This window comes from Ailuropoda melanoleuca, chromosome 2, assembly GCF_002007445.2.
Source record: "Ailuropoda melanoleuca isolate Jingjing chromosome 2, ASM200744v2, whole genome shotgun sequence".
Taxonomy (NCBI): Eukaryota; Metazoa; Chordata; class Mammalia; order Carnivora; family Ursidae; genus Ailuropoda; species Ailuropoda melanoleuca.
In genome coordinates, this window is record NC_048219.1 from 146,010,722 (window position 1) to 146,032,470 (window position 21,749).

The 21,749-nt window shown below is 40.5% G+C and overlaps 1 protein-coding gene across 12 annotated transcripts in view; it reads left to right on the forward strand.

Annotated features, from left to right (window-relative positions):
• Positions 1–21,749, forward strand: part of OSBPL6 (oxysterol binding protein like 6) — a 198,497-nt gene that overhangs the window by 71,537 nt on the left and 105,211 nt on the right. For 10 of the 12 annotated variants that reach the window (XM_034654790.1, XM_034654789.1, XM_034654798.1 and 7 more), the window contains exon 2: positions 16,290–16,467. The exons of 1 other annotated variant lie outside the window; for it this stretch is intronic. The gene's annotated coding sequence lies outside the window, so the exon portion shown is untranslated. Of the gene's footprint in view, positions 1–13,322; positions 13,342–16,289; positions 16,468–21,749 lie in introns of those variants that run through there. One more of the 12 variants, XM_011224431.3, reaches the window with a different exon arrangement.

A 21,749-nucleotide genomic window follows, 5' to 3' on the forward strand; every position in this document is an offset into this window, starting at 1 on the left:
TTGGGACTGATGGTTGGGCTGAATTGGGATTAGCTAGATGATGAAGAAAGGGAAAGAAGTGTTTTCCAGGCAGAGGGAACAGAATGTGCTTCAAGAATTGAAAGGAAGGATGACTGGGGTGGGTGGGGCAAGGACAAATCGCACTGAGGTTTGTAGGGCTGCCTGTTTGGAATCTGGTCTCAATCCTAATCCTCAATCTTCTGTGAAATGCTTCTTTGTGCCCAGCTGATTCAGGGACCACATTGCACCCAGCTGACTGCATATTTGTGTTCTCTGATTTTTATGGGATGCCTCTACCCCTACAGCTCTTCACTTGCTGTGTTAGTCAGCTGGAGCTGCTATTAACAGAAGCTGGCCACACAGTAGGTGGCTTTAACAACAGATGCTTATTTTCTCACAGTTCAGAGGCTACAAGTTCAAGATTAAGGTGCCATTGGGGTTGGTTTCTAATGAGGACTCTTTCTGACTCATGGATGACATCTCACTGTGTCCTCACGTGGTTTCTCTATGAGCTGGAGTGGGAGGGGGGTCGAGAGAGAGATTGATCTCTACTGTCTCTTCCTCTTCTTATAAAACACAAGTCGTACCTGATTAGGGCTCACCCTTCTGACCTCATTTAACCTTTATCACCTCCCTAATGGCCCTAGATCATATCCAAATACAGCCATGTTGAGGGTTAGAGCTTCAACATGTGAATTATGTGGGCACATATTTTTAGCATGTCACACTGACCTGTCACAACCCAGAGCATGACTTCTTTTTTTTTTTTTTAATTTTATTTATTCATTTGTCAGAGAGTGGGAGAGAGAGAGAGCACAAGCAGGGGGAGCAGCAGGCAGAGGGAGAAGCAGATTCCCCACTGAGCAGGGAGCCTGATGCGGGACTTGATCCCGGGACTCCGGGATCATGACCTGAGCCAAAGGCAGATGCCTAACCGACTGAGCCACCCAGGTGTCCCTGGAGCATGACTTCTGATGATTGTCCCCAGGATAATACCTCATGATTTACAGTGGACAGGTATCTCGGAGGAGAACAGAAGAGTAAAAGCCTGCAGCGTTTGGGCTTCTCCCTTTGAATACCAGAGAGAGAACAAAACAGAAACTGCTTCTATGAAGTCAGCACGCTCCATCCTGAAGCCACAGGGCTTGTGGTGGATCGACTTGCTCGTCTCTGAAGTGGGCGTAACTCTTGTGAGGGCAGCTGGTGCTCAGAGGCTGGGATGGTGCAGGTCAGCAGGAGAGACAACAGGAAGCCTTAATACATGGAGAGAGGCTGACACTTCCAGATGCAACCTGCTGCCTTGTGACTTCAGATGATACCAGGTAGCTTCAGAATCATGTGAGTCTTGCCATCAGTAACAAGACCACAGAGAAGAAAATTATGAAAATAAAGTCATCCCTGGTTCTTGCCCTTTCTGTCAGATCAGTGGTAACTATTGTTAAGTACGTTCAATTATAGGGCTCATGCTTTTTCTGGAACTTTTAAATTAGTGACCCTTAGAAAAGTCACATTTAAAAAGACATATTGGGGATTAAAAAAAAAGACATATTGGGGAGATGAGTAGCCTGGCATCCTACACATCATTCTCAGTGGTATTTCCTGGGTGTGTGGATATGCATGGCATCAGCAGGACCATGAGCAGTGTGGGAAGAGGAAGCCAGAGAGGCATGGCATTTTTTGTTTGTTTGGTTTTTTGCCAGTGCATTGAAAACTATCAAAGCAAGGTTTATCATTTTCTCCTTGATGACGCAAGTCTATCGATTACATATGTACTTTCCCTACTTGAACTCTTCCACATTCTTATTATAGGATTCTATAATAGGATACAGTCATATAGAATGAATTTCATTCTATTATTGGCTGACAGGGTTAATGAAAGAAAGAAAACTTAGAATAGCGTAAGCCACATCCTACACTCTACTAGTAGATAGAGCTTGTGTAAATATGGACTGTGTATTATCTGAAGTGTTTGACAGATTTACAGGCTTCCTAGGAGGCAGAGAAAAGTGAAAATCCGAGGAAAAGAACACTGGCCAGGAAACGCAAGGCCGAGAGAAGTACTGTGGTGGTGCTAGATTAATAAACAAGAAATTATTGAACACATGCTGTGTATAAGACTGTGCCTGGCACTTAAGGGCATAGAAGGATTTAAAACAACCAAGGACTTTACATTTTAAGTTAGACCAGATATAAATTTAAGCAAAATAGAAAATTGTCAAGTAATTGAAAAAAGTACAAATGAGATGTCAGAAGGTGGTATGTGATTTATTGCCAAATGAAGAGTGTTACCATTGAACTGATTTTCTCCACTAGCATCCAAACTCCATCACAGCGAGGACCACAAATGGCATGCTTGCAGTGGTTCGTATAGCGGTAGGCATCCATTCATTAATCAAGGTGAGGGAACACTGAACGTTTTAAAGAAAGGATGGTGTTTTTTGCTTGTTGTTTGAAAGGTGTAACTTATATACAATAAAGTATGCAAAACTTAAGTGTAGTCTCACTTAATTCTCTCTCTCCGTGTCTATGCATAAAACCATCTCCAGATGAAGATCGAGAACATTTCTAGCACACTGGAAGTGTCTGTCACACCTCTTTCAGTCTGTACCGTCCAGTAATAGCTGCCATTCTGACTGCTGTCACTGCACTTAAATTCAGCCAGTCTTTGAACTTCAGGCACATGGAATTATATAGTGGTCCTCTTTGTGTTGAGATTTGTTCACGTTATTGCTTGCTGTTGCAAGCGTCAGTAGTTCATTCTTGTTCATTTCTGTGTATTAGTCTTAATGAGCATTTGGCTTATTTCAGGTTTGGTGCTAGTAGGAATACAGCTGCTATGAACATGTTCAACTTTGTCTTTTGATGGACGTAAGCACTCACTTCTCTTGAGCATCTATCCAATGGGATTGGTGGGTCAGAGAGTATTACTACCTTTAGCAGATAGTGTCAAACGTTTTCCCAAAGTGCTCATCCCACCTTACATCCCCCCCAGCGATGTAAAATAATTTGAATATAGATTCTAAATTGTTTCTATAGGTTTCAGTAAAGTTCATTATAACCCAAGGAAGGGAGGGAATGCATTTTTCTCAGTGTTAGTATTGCTCATATTTCCAGACTCTAAGCTCTCAGGGCCAGAGCACAACGTAGGCATTCAGTCAGTATTTGAGTGGAGCCTGAGATAGGTCCATAGTTTAGGAAGGAAGGTGAATATGACAGCAGAGCCTAGTGGCAACCAGTTATTGAATTCTGACCTTTACAGATATCAAGGCTCTCAGCTTTATCCCTTGCCAGTTTCATGATATCATTCTTTCTACAATTCTAATGGAGTCTGCTCTGTGCGAACAAGTCTTGTCCTACTGTCGCTGCTGAATAAATTTAAGGCTGTCCAGCAAGGCCTCTAGTAACACAGTTGCTGGTCCAGAATGGGTTGGTGACTGAGTGGGACAGGTTTGTGGACTACACGGTGGTAAGGGGAGCCTATGATAGGGCCTTGCAGCACAGTTGGGGGTGGGCTCAGGTCAGGTCTATACCAGGAAGGTATAGGAAGCAGGCAGGAAATGCTTTCCAAGAAATTCTTCTGTTTGGTTCTCTTATCAAGGAATAGGAAGAACCACCAAGTATGACCAGGGATAATTTGAGTCTGGAAATATGTACAGTGTGACTGTTGGGGAAAGCTGCTTTAAAAGCTTACATTGGGGTATGCCTGGGTGGCTCAGTCGGTTAAGCATCTACCTTCGGCTCGGGTCATGATCCCAGGGTCCTGGGCTTGAGCCCCACAGAGCCCCGCATCGGGCTTCCTGCTCAGCGGGGAGCCTGCTTCTCCCTCTGCTCCCTGCCCCCCCCCCACTTGTGCTCTTTCTTTCTCTGTCAAATAAATAAAATCTTTAAAAATACATAAAATAAATAAAAGCTAATATTGGGTACCTCCGACGTACCAGGTATTCTTCTTTCCTCGTCATTATAGCCCTATGCAATGGGTACTCTTAGAGGCCCATTTCATAGATAAGGAAACCAAGGAACAGAGAGAAGACATAACTCTCCCACAGTCATACAGCTAGAGAATGGGAGAGCAGGATTTGAATCTAGAAGCTTCCAGAGGCTGGGTTCTTAACCACTCACTGCACAACAGCTGCCTATTAGGGTACTTTAAACTTTTAAATTTATAGTCTTTATTTCTAGGAACCTCATAAAAGTTGGGTATATGAAATGAGCATTTCACAGATTTTTACGTGTCATTTCTCCCTGGGATGGCAAACTTGTAGTCTGAAGAAATTTGACATGTAGAAGTATTAGAATAATCCAATGATCTCAGTTTTTGAAAAGAAAAATTTTAACCTAGTATTAGTTGATCTGTATCAGAAGGTCTGTAAATTAGCAGCCAGACATACTATTCAATAATGTGTCTGTATTTTTGCATAAACTATGGTGTATGCCATGAGAACTAAAGAATAATTCTGAAATCCAGAAATTTGAGAGCTAAGAAACCCTTCCATGCAGTTACCAGTTGAGCATCTGCCGTGTGGTACGTGCAGTACTAGGTCCTGGACACGTATTATCTGTAACCTCCAAAGCAACTTGAACTAGGTTTCATTAGACCCCAGATCCCCACTTTTCAGATGAGGAAGTCGAGGATCAGAAAAGCCAAATAACCTGCCCAGTTCCATAGCTAGAAAGCATCACCATGGGAATTTGAACTAAGCCTGTTTGACTCCAAGACCCACGCTCTTTCCGTGATACCACGCTCTTCCACTTATGCCCAAAGGAAGCACTCAATTTCAAGGAAGTTGCTACTCTGTGATAACATAGTTCACCCTGCTATCCCCATCCATTGTTTTAAAATCAGTCTATGGCATCAAATTAAATTTCCAGAAGAACAGTTTTTGAATTGTAATGGCATTGTTCCCTGTCTCAACATTTTAAAATGTATTCTGATTTTACTGACAATACTATCTATCTAAATACAGGAAACTTCAGTCATAAGAATGCTAATAGACCTGATTTAGTTGTCAAATTTTTTTGTGGTCTCATGAGCAAACAAGTAAGTTACTGTGGAAACCAAATAGAAACCTAGATGAATTGATACGGTAAGAGGCCTAAGAAATGGGGCAGCTTGAAATAATTTCATCAAAGTAGCATAGGGGATAAAAGAGAATGACTTAAAGAGAAATTAGGCCAGGGTTATTCAGTTAAGTCATAGATACAGATTATACAAATCATATATTTGTTTAGAGTCTGTTTTATCATTTAAACCATTGTGTAATCTATAACAATATCACTGTCAATGTTTACCTAATTTGTTAACCTAAATTTTTAACCTTATTCTGACCTCCATTTGCATGTGGTAGGTAGATTTGTACTTTAAAAGAGTATATGTAATAGTCATTTTAAAGGCAAGTCGGATAAAATGGAGTCTCCTGGTGTCTGCCCCAGGAATTCAGTTGCCATTCCAGTAATCCAAGAGACGCCAGCAACATGATATTGGAGAACGAATGTTCCAAATGTCATTGATACAAAAGCCGTATCAGGTAGAGCACCCAACAGAAATTTCCCATTAGCACGACTCTGAGTTGGGCCATCCCAGTGAGAGTGTTCTTTCATGTGGGGTTAGGGCTTATGTCATGTATTCTTTGCAGGATTGGGGGCTTAGGAAAATTACTTATGTCTAGGAGTGTGTATGAGAACTCATTTATGTAACCGCTTGTAAACTGAGGAGGCAGAGCAATGTCCTCTGTGAACGCAGGACTGCAGACATTAGGCAGCTGTCCAGTGGTCTGGCGAGAACATACGGATCGGCACAGCCCTGCGGCATCACTCCAGACTGAAGTCAGCCTCTCCTTTGTGATCCAGTAAGCGTTTGAATGAATGCCATCCAAGTGGCCTGTTAGGGCTCATGAACCTCTGCCCGAGCAGTATCAGACTGCCAGGGTTTTGGGGTTCTTTGGTTACTGTTTCTTTCTCTTGGCATTTGTGGGTTCTGTTATGGATCAGATTTCTGATTTTTGTATTTCGGTCCTTGCATATTTAGAGTGTAAGGAGTATTGGACCTGATGATTAAAATGATTATTATATACACGGGTCTTGAGAGCTCTTTAACCAAAGCCCAGAGGCGACCAGTATTTTGAGCCTGTAAGCAGAGGAAACACAGGATCAGAGAGCTTCTGATTTCTCTAACTTGAAAATACATTATCAGTTGCATGAGTAGAAGGGAAGCTTTTAGCACACCACTGTTAGTCGTCGTTGGCAAGTCACCGTATGGTCAATGTGAATGGCAGTTTCTTTGCCCTGGGAGTGGCATTAAAATTCTCATTTCTCAACTTCATGAGAAAACAAGTCTTGCTGCATATCTTTTAAACTGAAGCCTTTGTTCCTTCAAAGTCATTCTGTTCCTGTCCATTTGGTTTCCGTGGCTGGTCACAACGAGCTTTACCACACTTCAGCAAAAAGTCTGAGTGCCTGCCATTGCAGGTGTGCCCGTGGTGCAGTTGGGCTTATGAAGATGAGCCAGATGTGGGCATTGCCCTCAAAGAACATCCAGTCTGGGGAAGAAAAGACACATGTCTCAAGAACTCTGATCAAGATGGGCTGAAGAAAGTCCATGAGGTACTGAGCAAGGATTGTGAAAGTTAAGAACTGGAGAATTCCTTCTAGCTAAGCCATAGGAAGTGTCTCCCTGTCACCCACACAGGGTGTAAAGGAAGGGAGGGATTGAGATCTTGGAGATGTAAGGGGAGACTGTTTTAGTTAGAGGAAACACACACACTGGGTAAAGAGTGGGTACGTCTGGGGGAAATTACTAGGAGTTCTGTTGCGTTGAAGATTTCAAGAAGCCTGTTGTGGAAGATAGAGTTGGAAAGTCAGTTGGGGTTGGGTCATGGGGACCTTTCACGCTAGGATAAGGAACTGGGGTTTATTCTCTCTTTTCTGCATTTCGAACTCTAACACAAGTGTGTGACTTTACAGTCTGATTATTAAGTATGATTATTAGTAAAAAGTAAAGTGATCCTTTTGGCAGTTTGTGGGAAAATACAAAAATTGTGTTACACAGGGAAAGTGGTATGGGTCAGAGTGGCTTTTTTAGGCTGAAAGTTTTCCGCCGAGGCAGTGCTAAATATATCCCAGAACCCTGTCCCTAAGGTGGAAGCCAGCTACGTCCTCAGCATGCCCTCATTTTGGTCCCTCCTTCGGCTCAACAATGTTAGGGTCTACATTCCATGGTTTTTTGGTTTTTTTTGTTTTTTGCCAGGTGGGTGGTGCTAAAATGCCTAATACCCCATTTCTCTGGCAAGCAAGCTGGTTTGTTTGAAATATGAGTCATTAAGCTCCTTTATCTTTCCTCCCAATTTCCTACTTTGCATTTTCCCTTCATATTGGGCACTTTGTAAGCAGTGAGGTGGCTCATTGATTTGCTGCCCATAAAAGAGCAGCCCTGGTCTTTTTTCTATTCAAAAGAATTATTTTAGTCTACCTGTGATGTGCCTTGGAAATATTCTGAGCTGGTATTTTTAGCTACTGGAGGCTAACAGGAAAAAAATCTGAATTTTATCAGAATAGAAACACTTTTCAATTGATAAAAACATTAGTGAAAGGGGCTATCTTTGTTAGTGCTCTCTGGCTGATTAACTCTGTTGACTAAAGCTTGAGGCTTATATGGCAAGGTCAATTAGGTCTACTCTGTGGTTCTCTCTCAGAACCTCTGGTCCTGACCATTGATTTCAAAAATAATTATAATAATAGCAAGCACTTACATAGCTTTAAGTGCTATACATATAAACTCACTTAATTTTCAGAATAATCCTAAATAGTAGGTATTATTACTGTCTCCATCTTTATAGATCATGAAATTGAAAAGCTGTGTGATTGGCCCAGGGTCCCAGTGCTGGTTACCGGCTGAGCCAGGATTTGAACGTAGACACTTGGGTTCCTGAGTCTTTACTCTTGATTTCATTAAAAGCCAAGGACACCAGTAAGAATGTCCCCAGACTTAAGTAAACACAGTATGTGTCTTAACATTTAAGGCCATTTATTTTGTATGGCAGAAAGCTTTGATTTAAGAAATTTCACACCACGGGCACCTGGGTGGTTCAGTCGGTTAAGCATCTGCCTTCGGCTCAGGTCATGGTCCCAGGGTCCTGAGATCGAGTCCTACATCGGGCTCCCTGCTCGGCACGGAGCCTGCTTCTCCCTTTTCCCTCTGTGTGCTGCTCCCTGTGCTTGTGCTCTCTCCCTCTCTTTCTCTGCAACAAATAAAATCTTTTTCAAAAAAGAAGAAAAATTTCAGACCAGTGTTATGATATATAGACACCAGAAATCTATTCAGCATCTTTTGTCGCCCACGCATACATAGCTGGACTCCTGGGTGAGGCTGCACGGTGGTGACATTTGAGACCTGGGCCAGGACTTCAAGGATGTTTAGGTGTTCAACAGGCAGACAAGAGCACCATAGGTACAGAGAACAGCACATGGAAAACTCAGAGGTGAGATGGCATTCAGTGTGTATGTTTGGTGGAAAATAGGGTGTCCAGTGTATCTGAAGCAGGGTGGAAGCCAAGCAGAGTGACGAAGACACAGTGTAAGGCTGCAGGTTGTACCCTGCAGAGTTCACCTCGTCCTCTCTGACTGTGACTTTCGTTTTGATCAAGGACTCACAAATTTTTATACCCAGTGTCAGAGGTTTCCCAGGTGTTCTGATGCTCACCTGTAGGTCCTTAGACCCTTTTCCCCCAAGCAATAGAGGCTGATTGAGAATCAGGAATAACACAGTCAAATATATGCTTCAAGAAAGGGGAGGACTCATGGCCATGAAAGTGCCTGTGGGGGAGAGTGGTAGGAAGTAGAGACATCAGGAGGCAGGTGCCCGTAACCAAGGCTGGAGATGGCCCAGATGGCCGAAGAGCTATGTTGGGGGAAGATAACGTGGGAAATGGAAGTGAGCTGACTTGGGGCGAGCAATCTGGAAAAGAAGTCAGCATTGGAGAGAGACTTAGCCATCTCCCTAGCAAAGGGTAGGTTGAAGCCCTCGGAGTTAGGAGTTAGACAGGGCTGCCCCGGGGGAGCGCAGGGAAGAGGAGGGCACCGGAGAAGCAGCAGTGAGGCTGGCCGGGGTGAAAGGGCGCTGGGGAAAGCAGCAGCAGCACTGCACCGAGCGTTTCCCGAGTGCTGGGTCGTTCAGAGCACTGTGCCTGTGTTAGCTTGCTTACTCCTCTGACACCCCCGTGAAGGAGTCACATTTTCCACGTGAGGAACCCGAGTCACCTTCAGTGGTGAATTAGTGGTGAGCATCAGTGAGCCGGTGATAGTGAATTAAGCTAGCTTTTCTCATAACTCTTTCATAGACTTAAATATAGATGGGTAAGCTTTGATGACAGTATTTCCTTACTTTTCCCCCTGTTCTGTGAAGTAAATATAGTATGATCATCAGAATTCATGAAGGAAGCCTGATCTGAAACTTCCATAAAATTCTGAATTCCCTGGCTTTCTCTCACATGAATATTCTGTTAGGATTCATGCATTTCTTAATATATTCTTAGTTAATAGATTAAGCTTTCCCTGAAGTTTTTTCTCCCAGTGAATGAGCATTTTGGGCATTGGTTGGAGCACTTCCTGAAATGGTTTCATGAGTCACATTTTCATGTTTCCTCTTAGAATAGACATTGGATTCATTCTTAGTGGTGATCTGAGATTTCACCAAACTCTACATTCCCATTCTAATCTACCCAAACTTCTCTTGTTTCCTTACATGCATTGCTTCCTTAGAACCTCTCCATTTTCTTTTCCTTTTTATCACTACCCTAGCAGTAGAGATTTTCTTTGGAGCCTGTTTTTTCAGTCATTTTTTTGGGTCAGTTCATCAGTTATGTACTTTGAGGAACAAAAAACAATGAAATCACACCAAGTTGCCACAGCTGGGTTATCTGTTCAGCTGGGGTCAGCAAACTATAGTCCAAGGACTGAATGCTATCCACCACTTTTTTGTAAGGAAAGTTTTGCAGGAATGTAGCCTTGCTCGTTCATTTGCATATTGCCTCCAGCTGCTTGCCTTCTGCAATGGCAAAGTTGATTAGTTGCAACTGCATGACCCACAAAACCTAAAATGTTTACGGATCTGGACCTTAACAGAAGAAGTACTAACTCTTGCATACCACTTTGGGAGGATCAGAATATGTCCAAAGCATATTTATAGTGCTTTACAGGTTTTTTCTTTTCTTTCTTTTTTTTTTTTTTTTTAAGATTTATCCATTTATTTGAAAGAGAGAGTGAGCAAGTGGGGGGAGGGTCAGAGGGAGAGAGAGAATCCTGAAGCAGATTCCCTGCTGAGCGCAGGGCCCCCCATGACCGGAGCTGAAATCAAGAACTGACAATTTAACCAACTGAGCCTCCCAGGCAACTCCATATAGTGCTTTAGAATTTTATTTTACTCAACTGGTTAATAGAACCATTGAGTAGCTTCTGTAATATTTGTTTTTTGGAGATAAAATGGACATTGTCAAGTGAATAATAAAATTGAAGACTCCTTTAAGTAATATATAATCAGAATTCTTACCTGTATAATCAGTCATCTGAATTTTTGTCAGCATTGACAAAACCATTAAATTTGGAAAAAGAAATTTTCTTTGAATCTTTAATAGATGCCAGGTCCTTAATTGTGCTTGGCCTTTGGGATTTGGAAAAATATAACACTTTCCCCACTTTCAGAGAAATACGTGTCAATTGAGACCAAGTTAGCTACAAACAAACAAAAAATCTGGAAAAATTGGCCTACCTCATAGAAATACAACAGATTGAGAAAATGTGCCGAGTAAAATATTTCCGTTTATTGGCATGTTGACTATATATTACTTCTTCTGTCATGTTTCTGAAAAAATGGTTGTGCTTTATTTCCCATTATTTTGGTAACACAAGAAATGCGTGATGCCAAATAGGATCCCCTTCTGCTTTATCAAATATAAGCTCTTCACGTGTCCCTCCTGGATGCCCGCTCTCCCAGGTAGCTCTGCCCTCCTTTGGGGGCTGCTAATATCTTCTGAGGTCCCCTCTTGCCTCTGGGTTCTCTTTCCTCAAATTTGTTCTCCTGGATCAGCCCCATTGATGCATAGTCACTTGGTTCCCCTGCTCTGAACTCGACTCCTGTTCTCTACAGCCCATCTAGTGAAATCTGGTCCTGTACTAGCGTTTAAGACCTTCTACAGAAGTCTTTGTGGAAGGTCTTAAATGTTCTATACCTCCTCTCTGCCTTTCCTCCACCCCACCCCCTCCTTTTTTTGGTACCCTAGACTCTGAGTACTGGAATACAGTCTGTGCTTTCTCATCTGTTGATTTTCTTTTCTTCTTCTTTTTTTTTTTTTTAAAGATTTTTATTTATTTATTTGACAGAGACAGCCAGCGAGAGAGGGAACACAAGCAGGGGGAGTGGGAGAGGAAGAAGCAGGCTCCCAGCGGAGGAGCCTAATGTGGGGCTCCGATCCCAGAACGCCGGGATCACGCCCTGAGCTGAAGGCAGATGCTTAATGACTACGCCACACAGGCGCCCCTCATCTGTTGATTTTCATACACTTTTCCTCACTGTTTGCAATGTCCTTCATCCACCTCTGGTTTTGTCCATTTCTTGCCTGAATCTACTTATCTTTCAAATGCCTCCTCTTTTGAGCAATTTCCCCCCCATCTACTTTCCACCTGCCTCATAAATTCTAAGCTAGAATGAATATTTTCATGCCATGAATATCCATAACATATTTTCTGGTTTTGTAACTTAAAAAGATTATTCATATACTGTATCCTGTTATCTATGGCTAAGCTCTAAATTTCTTTTTTTTTTTTTAAGTTTTCTTTATGTAAGTAATCTCTACACCCTACATGGGGCTTGAACTCATGAGCCAGAGATGAAGAGTTGCATGCTGTTCTGACTGAGCTAGCCAGGTGCCCCTAAACTCTAAATTTCTTAAGGGAAGGAGCTTTATTTTTGTTGATTGTAACATTTCTATATTTCTTTAGTGCCTGGTTTTAATGTTTGCATATAATAACTACACAATTGACATAGTTTTGAGTGGATCAGTTAATCAGTGCTTAGTGGCAAATGTGAAAACTGTTATGTTGTATCAGATGGTGAATTTTAACTTATTTGATATATGGTAGCAATAATGAGATTAGATAAATTTCCGAATTAAAAATCAGCTGTTCAGTTATTGACAGGAAAACCACAAATAGTTGCTGGGTGAAGGTGCCCACAAATCGTGTTTTTCATCTTCAAGAAATTACCCCAGAACAGCTTGTTTTCATAGACTCCATAGGGTTGTAGCATTAAATCTATTCTCCAGGGATTAGACACCGTGTAGAAATCCTCAGTGTATTTGGGATTATCACAGGTAATAAGAGAAAAATCAATTTCTTGTCTAAACCCTGTTGTCAGTGCAAAAAACAAAATAGCAAAATCTTTTTACCAACTAAGATATTTAGTGGAGACAGTAGCCAGAGTAAACAAGATAATGAGAAAAGGTCTTATGCCATAGTTTAGGCTGCAGTTTTCTGGGAAAGCAATTTAGGATGTTTGACCCTAAATAAAGACCAATCCATCTTTGTGAAAATGATGTGGGCATCGAGTCAGCACAATGGGGCACCTAATGTACAGAAAATAGTCAAAAATGTCTCATCTCTAAATAAAATCTTTTTAAAAAAGGGCGGGGGGGCACCTGGGTGGCTCAGTCATTAAGCATCTGCCTTCAGCTCAGGGCGTGATCCTGGTGTTCTGGGCTGGAGCCCTGCATCAGGCTTCTCCACTGGGAGCCTGCTTCTTCCTTTCCCACTCCCCCTGCTAGTGTTCCCTCTCTCGCTGGCTGTCTCTCTCTGTCAAATAAATAAATAAATAAAATCTTTTAAAAAAAAAGTCTCATCTCTTATTTTTATTGTGAAATGGACTTTTCTATGTAGACTGCTAACTTTGTGAAAATACTCTTCTACTGGTCTTTCTGTTTTTACTATTATAAGAATCTTTTCTTATAATAGTAAGTTACAGAATGATGGAGCTTGTTTTATCTTGTCTCCATTTTGCATTCTATGCATTAACTTAGTAGCTACACGAGACAGTCTAGTGTTTGATAGAATACATCCTATACTCTGATGGGCCTGAATAAGAAATGAGTGGAATGTGTGGGGAGTGTGCTGGACAAGAACATGGTGTATAGTGGGCAAAATTCAGACCGTGGGAGGATTAGTCACACAACTTACAGGAAGAATTCTGTTGCAGATATAATGGATCATTTGCTTCCTGAATGAGCCATTCAGAAGGAAACTTTGCCAAATCACTAAACTCCCTGATGAGATTCTGCAAAGGCTCCTACCCAAGTACTGGTTGGTATAGAAGACTTTGTTTGAATCAGCCTTTCCAACCTTCATAATTTCTAATTTATTAATTGCTTAGGTGGAAGGTGTTGGGGCAGCTTTTTGGTCTGCAGAAGATATCGTTAAATTAGAACATGATTCCTTTCATGTGTTATGAAAAAAAAGCAGATATAATTTTTTAAAGCATTAATTTTGGTCATAGTTTTAAAAAGAAACAGCCTCTTCCCATCTCTGAGTGTATTTTTAACAAGAGCTTTAAGAATTAATCTTCAATATGTGTTGTCACAGGAATAATCAGACTTGAACTTTATAAGCTTTGTACCTTTGGACTTCTGCCCTGCACACAGTTTATGTGTAAGAGAAAAAAACCTGTACAGTTTCTTAATTAAATAAAGTTTTGTTGTCACTTGGTTAAACTTCTTGGTTTCTGAATAAAACAATATATTAGCCACCTGCAAATTTGGAATTTGAATGTGATGATATAAATCTTTCTGTCCTAATCAAGTTTTTGAAGCTGAATTAAAATAATTATGCCTAATATTTCTGGCTTCAGTACCTATCAGGGATGATTGATTATATCTGAACCACATGTTGATAGAGTGCTACTCTTCAATCAGAGTGGTCATCTCCCCGCGCCCCCCCCCAGCTTATAGAAGGCACTACACTCTATTGTGGTTGCTGTCTTTTTGAAAGTTGCACAGAATGTCCATTGGAACATTCATTATAGTCTCAGAACAAGCCAAAACTAATTTTATTCTGTGACATTGCTTACACACTGTGTGAAAATACACATTTTTGTGCAAAAGGAACAATAGTTTAATTTCTTACAAAGTACATACATATAAATAGAAGCATTGTAAGTTTCACTTTTACCTCACACTTACTGTGTGCAGGGAACTAAGGTCCAGTCCTTGCTTCTCAGACTCAACCCAGTCTGATAGGGGAGATAAGAGGTATAAGCAAGAGGTAAGACCGAGACAGCTGTATATGCCAGTAGACTTGACCAAAGTATTAGGTGTGATAAGTTGCTTCTTTCTAGCAGAGATCAGTGAAGGCACTGGGGAGTGTGGTTTTGAGCTAGGTTTTGAAGGACATGTAGGCAAAGGAAAAAGAGATGAACGAAGTGGAAAAATTCTCCTCAGCCTGAGGTCTGATTTACATAGTCTGGCAACAAAACACGTACGCCATGTGGGAATTCCTTAGGTATGGTGAGCAAGATTCTGCCTTCTTCCTGCCTTTTTCCTTTTCTCTGCTGCTGTACTGGGGAAAGAGAGGAAACCGTGATTTTACCCCATGGTCATCTGTTCTCTTTTACTTTCCCACTTGCCGTTTTAGGATGGTAAGAGGTTATGGCGAGTAAGGCTAGGGAAGAGGAATGGGTGTGGGGGAAAAGAAACTCGAATGTAGTGTGGGGGAGGCGGGGCCCTTTGCCATACTTTTCTTTCTTCTCCTTTTTCACAGCTTGGCAGAGTCCATCATAAAAAAGAGCAAAGAAAAGTGGGGAGGGGATTTCCTGCAGCTGACCCTATTCAGTCTGCCTCTAATTATGTGGGATTAAAGAGCATGGATTGAGAGGTGTTTGCAGAAAATAAACAGGTATCATGCTGAGCATGCGAAAATAATCTTGATGGACCCTGACTTTAGTTCTAGGTCATCATGACAGTCATCAATTACATCTTATTTAGGACCTATAAGATGCATGGAATTGTCTTACAACATAGTAGAGATTTTAAAAAACTATTTTTTTGTAGAGCTGGAGGGGGGTTTAAAACACCCACCTTTTTCCCCGGAAAAATGGTACTTAAAGGAGCCATCACAGCATAGGATCCTGAGTAGACCTCAATCTTTTTGCTCTTCCGTGAGGTCAGCGTCTTTCAGAATACGTGTGTGTGCATTAATTTTTTTTCCTTTTCCATAAGTAAAAAGAGAAAAACTAAAACCAAGTGAAAGAAGCAGCTTGAAAAATGATCAAACCTGGGGAGTGATTTTTAAAGCTACCTTGTGAATAAATGAACCCGCTAGAGAGGTTTATGGCTTGAAGGAAAAAACTGCTGTCATATTTCCGGATCAGAGTTACTCGTTTGACTTCTACTTTGGAGTACTTACCAGGGTTTTTTTTCTTTCTCCTCCTCCTTCTTCTTCTTCTTTTTTTTTTATTTTGCCTTAAAGTTTAAAGTGAACATTATCTTTTCATAAAATACTCTTTGCCTTCTGAGAAATAATGTCAAGTTGAAAACTGTATTCTTCGATAGCAGAGTCAGCTCTTTCTGCTGGAGGATTGTTCTGGGAGTTGGGCAGTTGCACTCTGTATGGCAAATTACAGACTATTAATGAGTCTTTATCAGGGCACGGTGATAGTACATTTATATGCTCATGTGGTGAAACCACTTCATACTTACTGGTTTTAAAAACTAAGGTTTAGGGGCACCTGGGCGGCTCAGTCAGTTAAGCATCTGACTTGATATCGGCTCAGGTCTCGATCTCATGGTTGTAAATTCAAGCCCTGCATTAGGCTCTGTGCTGGGTGTGGAGCCTACTTAAATAAATAAATAAATAAATACATAGATAGATAGATAGATAAATAAATAAATAAATAAATAAATAAATAAATAAATACTAAAGTTACATTTAATTGGAGGATTAAACATGTTTCTGGAAAATATGCTTTGTCCCCTTTTAGAAAATATTTGTTATATAAATTTAGAGTTTTCTTACTCCAGACTCTGGATAAGATGTCAGTTATGAACGTTACTGATGGCTGACGGGTTCAGTGGCTGCATCTTTGAGATTCCATAAGACTGAGCAAAGGAGGTAAAACCTGAGACACCATCCCTTATGAATTTTGTCCTCAAAAGATAAATTGGAAGGAATTTCCTGATTGGTCATCTGCAGCCCCCTGAGAAGCTCATGAAAGTTCTGTGGAGTTGTACTATATGAGTGTAATCTCTCTTTTTCAGTTCTGCCCCTTGCCACAAAACAGCAAGAGAAAGAAATCAAGGAGCCACTCCTGTCATCGACCAGATCACCCTAGACAGACTGGTCCCAGGGAAAAAGCTGCTGGCATTTGAGGATAAACCACTTTGAACAGCTTTTACCTTAATGCTGACCTGGAAGGCTTTGACTCCTGGTTACAAGGTGAGTTAGGAGAACACAAGCTTAAGATCAGGAACAGGGTTAGATTAGGCAGTGCTTAATAACAGCAAAAGATTAGTGAGACATTACCAAATCACAGGAAGGAGTTTCTTTATATATTCTTTTATGTGTATATCAGACCAAAAAGTAATATGTAGTAATCCTGGTTGTGTTTAGGCATCTTGAGAAAAAGTTCTGCTGGATTTTTTTTTTTTTTTTAAGGATGGGAAGTAGAAAAACGTGTCAAAATATTTGTTAATCTTTTTCTATCTGCAGCCTGACATCATGTGGAATTAAGACACCACCCTTCCCTTCTGGAGTAATAAAGCTGCAGATATAAGCCTACAAAGTGAAATGTTAACCCTGCTTGAATTATATACGTATATTCACATACATGCATGCACACACACATTCTGAAAATGCATCCACTTTTTATAATCTTTCATAGAAAACAAGTAGCTGATTTTCTTCTTTTCCCAAGAGACTGAAATAACTAACATGGTATCAGCAGTGCTTACTATGGGGGCCCCTTGTCATCTTTGATATTTGCGGTTACTATTTTCTGAGCCATTTCACATACGCTATATGATATCTTAGGCTCAGTGACTTTGGTCTTCACAATTTGGACACATTCCTCCCAGTTATACAAAACTTTCTACTTTCTTGAGGTCAGTGACACCCAGAGTAGGGGGTGTACCAGTAGAGTTCTTGGGGGCTTTCACAAGCTGTGTGTTCTCTACTCAAACTCTTATTTGCCCTGGGGCGCGGAGTGGTGGTGGTGATAATTTAGACATCTGTAATTTGGGAAACACCCCAAATCTGCTGTTACTGCTCCTACCCTTTCCTTGCATGGACTGGTTCCTCTTGGTAGAGCAGAAACCAAGGCGCAATAATTTAGTGTAATAATCATAGTTACATGAGAAGCTTTCTGTTTATTACTGCATTATTTAAAATTACACTTTAGAGCAGAGCTTGCAAACCAGCGGCCCATGGGTCAAATATTAGACTATAATCTTTTAACCTGTGAACATTTTCTTTTTTAAAGTGTAATTAATTGCCAACATTGGACAATCTGGAAACTTCACCAAAAAATCAGACACCTAGCTTCTCTTGGAAGATTACAAATCTGGTGTTGTTACTATGCCAAGGACTGAAGTTTGCTAATCTTTACGATGCCCAAAGTATTTAATGCAACCAGCCTTACAGATTTCTGTTACCTGCCTCGGTGCCTGTAGGCTTCTGCCATCAAGTTTCCCGCTTTAGGCATCAGTTTCTTTTCTCCTTTCATGAAGTTACTTCCATGTACTTTACACATAACATGCTGTTAGTCTTTATTCTTGGTTGGCATTTTATTACTTTATATAAAATATGTGGTTTTTTAAAATGATGGTTTTCTGAGGTTAAGCTCACCCCTCCCAGACCAGCCTAAGAAGAAGGAAGACTTTTCCAAAATCAGAATGGTATTGCTCTTAGTTTGGAAATCTGATTTGCATAGTGATGAGGTTTGAATCATTCTTTCTAGACCTTGAGGTTGTCATTTCAGAGTGATATTTTATGACCCCAGAGGTCCAGTGCCTGATCTTATGTTTTCGTCCCTGGGAGGCAAAAGCGATTCAGTAATTTGGCCTCTTTTTGAATGACACGCATAGGGATTAGAGTCCACGTACTAGCCCCCTGTTCAATCCAGACACCAGAGTGATTCAGTGTGCCATCTACACTTGTAGAACTTTTGACCTTGAGAAATCTCACCATCGGAATCAGACGTACCTTCAAGCACAGTTGGTTGTAGTCAATCACAAATTGTCTCTTTCTGCATCTTTGATCGCTGTGTATTGTTGGAAGCTGAACTAGTTACAGGGATGTTCCTGTTAATTTGATATTGAATCAAGCTTTTATACAGTAATAAAGAAATTTAACCACAAAGGCATTTCAAACCATAGGGTCCTTTTCTGTCTACATTAGCTAAACCCAAACACTAATTATTTGATCAGAGTTTACAGATGGAAGAAACTGACTCAATCCCCAAACAGCAGTTCTTGTCCCAACAACTCATTTACCTTCTAACTGGTAGTGCCTGTTACTTTAAGTAGATTTTAGGCCTCAGGATATCCACTTTTAATGTTGAAGCAGACAAGACAGAAGGCCAGCAGGTTTGGATGTTTATTTTGGGTAGTTTAGGGTCTTGGCTGCATTACTTTGCTCTGTCTCAGGAAATTTTCCTAGGCCAGTGTTGCCTAGGATCTCTTGACACTTGACCACAAGCAGAGATGAAGTGTACATGAGTCCCTTTGGCCATCAGGTTTAAGTTCATGGGAATAAAGTAAATGGAAATTTGTTCTCACACACATTTGCTGAGTTGTGAGTTGACTACAAGACAGAAATTAAACTCTTCTTTAAAAGGAAACTGTAGGCGATTAGCATCTCATTTCCTTTACGAAACGTGTTTGTGTTGTTCTTTCAACACAGGAATTAGTTTGTATGCATGTATCCTCAGGAAATACTTCAGAAAGCCCCCTTTATCTCATTTTCTCGGAGTTCCTGTTATTACCTCCCCATTCCCTTTTACTTAACCAAGATGGAAAAAATGGAGTAGGGAGTGCTTAGAAGCCATTATGGACCTATAAAACAGGTTGAAATGCCGTGAAAAAAGGGAAACTCAGTAAATCAGCTAACCAGTCAGCAAATATAACATGGGTAGAGGAGAAAGTGTGTTCAACTCTTCGCTGATGTTTGCTCCATTTTATCTGTTTTGAGGCTTGTGAGACTCCTCCCTCGGGTAGTAGAAATGGAGACAATATCCAATGAGAATTGGCAATGCCCATGGATGTCATTTTACCTGCCGCTTTTTTCCTCTTCTGGGCTTCTCCTCCTCTTCCGTCTCTTAGGAGGTCTCTTCTTAACAGGCATCTCATTCTGAAGAGGTGAAGGGGCCAGGGGGAAGGTAGCAGGCCGGTAGCCAGGTCTTTTCTAGAGGGAAGAGGAATGAGAGGACTTCAAAATATCCTTCTCACTCCATTGATAAGAATGGAAACAAAGAACCAGGAGAGAGTCTTTATCCAGGGGTAAAGGCCTCGCCTCAGACCAGTCCATCCCCATAAGTTGTGTTTCTCATTCTGGTAGGTGAGGTTTTAGAAAAATGGTCACCCCCAAATCTGAAAAAATTTAGGCCAGCTTTGAAAAGTAAATTGTGTGTTAGACACATATCCAGTAAACGATATGAAGAAGTAATTAAGTGAAAAAAAAGGTATACTGTTAACATCACAGGTTTTGTAAGTGAATAGTAAGGAAGAAGGAAATTTTGATTTGTCTTGTAAGATTCTTTTCATCTTTTGCTGTCCTTTTAATCTACTTTAAAAAGATACCTTTCATATAGAAAAATTTCAAACTATACAAAAGTAAAGAAAATAAATAGTATAGTGAGCTCCCATACACACACACCCAGATTAATTTATCCCTCCTCCTTTTTATTCTGAAGTTATTAGAAGTACTTTAAAAAAGATACCTTTAAAAAGATCTACTTTAAAAAGATACCTTTCATATAGAAAAATTTCAAACTATACAAAAAGTAAAGAAAATAAATAGTATAGTGAGCTCCCATACACACACACCCAGATTAATTTATCCCTCCTCCTTTTTATTCTGAAGTTATTAGAAGTAGACATCGGGATTCCTGGGTGGCTCAGTGGGTTAAGCATCTGCCTTCGGCTCAGGTCATGATCCCGGGGTCCTAGGATTGAGCCTGGCATCGGGCTTCCTGCTCAGCAAGGAGCCTGCTTCTCCCTCTCCCTCTGCGTGCTGCTCTCCATGCTTGTGCTTTCTCTCTCTGACAAACAAATAAATAAAATCTTTAGAAGTAGACATCATGTATTTGGATCAACTGTATTTGACCCTGAAATATAGTCATCCAGGAAAAGCAGAGTCCATGCTTTTGATAGACAGTTTCAGAGTTGATACTCGAGTTTCTTCAGAGGTGATCAAAGATATTTCTTTGTTTATTTTTAGGGGAAGAGTTCCCTTTTTCCTTGAGTATCATCATAAATTCATGGATTTTAAGAATATTTGTTATGTTTTAATTAATTGCAGTGATTTTTTTTTCCTGGATGCTCAAGTAATATCTTTTTGTTCATTGGGATTCCTTTCAAGTTGGCTCCTGTGTATACATATAGAAAAGAGAGCCTTTCATAAAAGAATCCCAATGAATTTTCACAAACTGACCATTTCCATGTCATCGGCAACCAGATCAAGATACAGAACATCCTGGAAGCACTCCTGTCCCATTAATTTCTTGACCCTGCTTTTCGGTACGAGCAGGATGCCCCAAGCACCTCTTGTACATTTCACATCCCAGTCTAAGTATCAGCCATTCCAAGTAGCCCTGATTCTTTTTGGTAGTTAATGGAATTTAGAAACGACAGTCTAGGTGTTAGGAGGGCTCATTCTTATGGGTTTTCACTGTTTCTCAGCTTTTTCAAGGGGACGGTAGAAACTATATATATTTAAAAATAAAACATATGCGTGGATACTGATTTTTTTTCAAGTTAACTTTATGGAGTTTTAATATTATTTGATTTTATATCTGTATCTCTTTTCACTTACACAGAAATCTCGGTTCAAAATAAGATTACAAACTTATTTGCTTTATTCTTTAAGTACATAAAAAATGGTTTCAAATGAATAAGCTCAGCACTACCACTACTTATTGTGACTATTTTTATGCAGAAAAAAATCTAGGGTTTTATTTATCTTTTATTATCATTATTTTTGGTCTTTTAAACTTTATGCATGAGGTCAGAAAATGAATTTTTCCTTCAACTCCGTTTTGAGTATCAATGTTGATATGTTTCTTGGCAGTGAAATTCAGTCTAGTAAACCTTTAGTTCACGATAATTTGAGTTACTCGCCACTCATTACATTATAAGCAGGAGATGTTCCAGAAGCAACAGTGGGATTATTGTACTCTTTGGATGGGAGATCGATGTGTGCTGCATTGGATGTATTTATTAGTGTCTGCCCTTCCTCAACAGTGCAGGTCCAGAGAGAGGAGAAAGACAAATATTCTAAATGAAGTAGAGAGCCTGAAAGTGCCCCATTTTTGTCTTCTTCCTTCTTTTTATTTGATAAATGGATATTTTATCAATGTGTATTTTGGAATGCCTTTTTCTCCCCTTGGTTGGTCAAGTGATCAAGTGCTTTGATTTTTGGACACATTTTGTAATATTTGACCCTGGGATCAATGTAAGTGTTCATGGAGAATATGGAGATAAGTAGTCTCTCCCGCCTCCCTG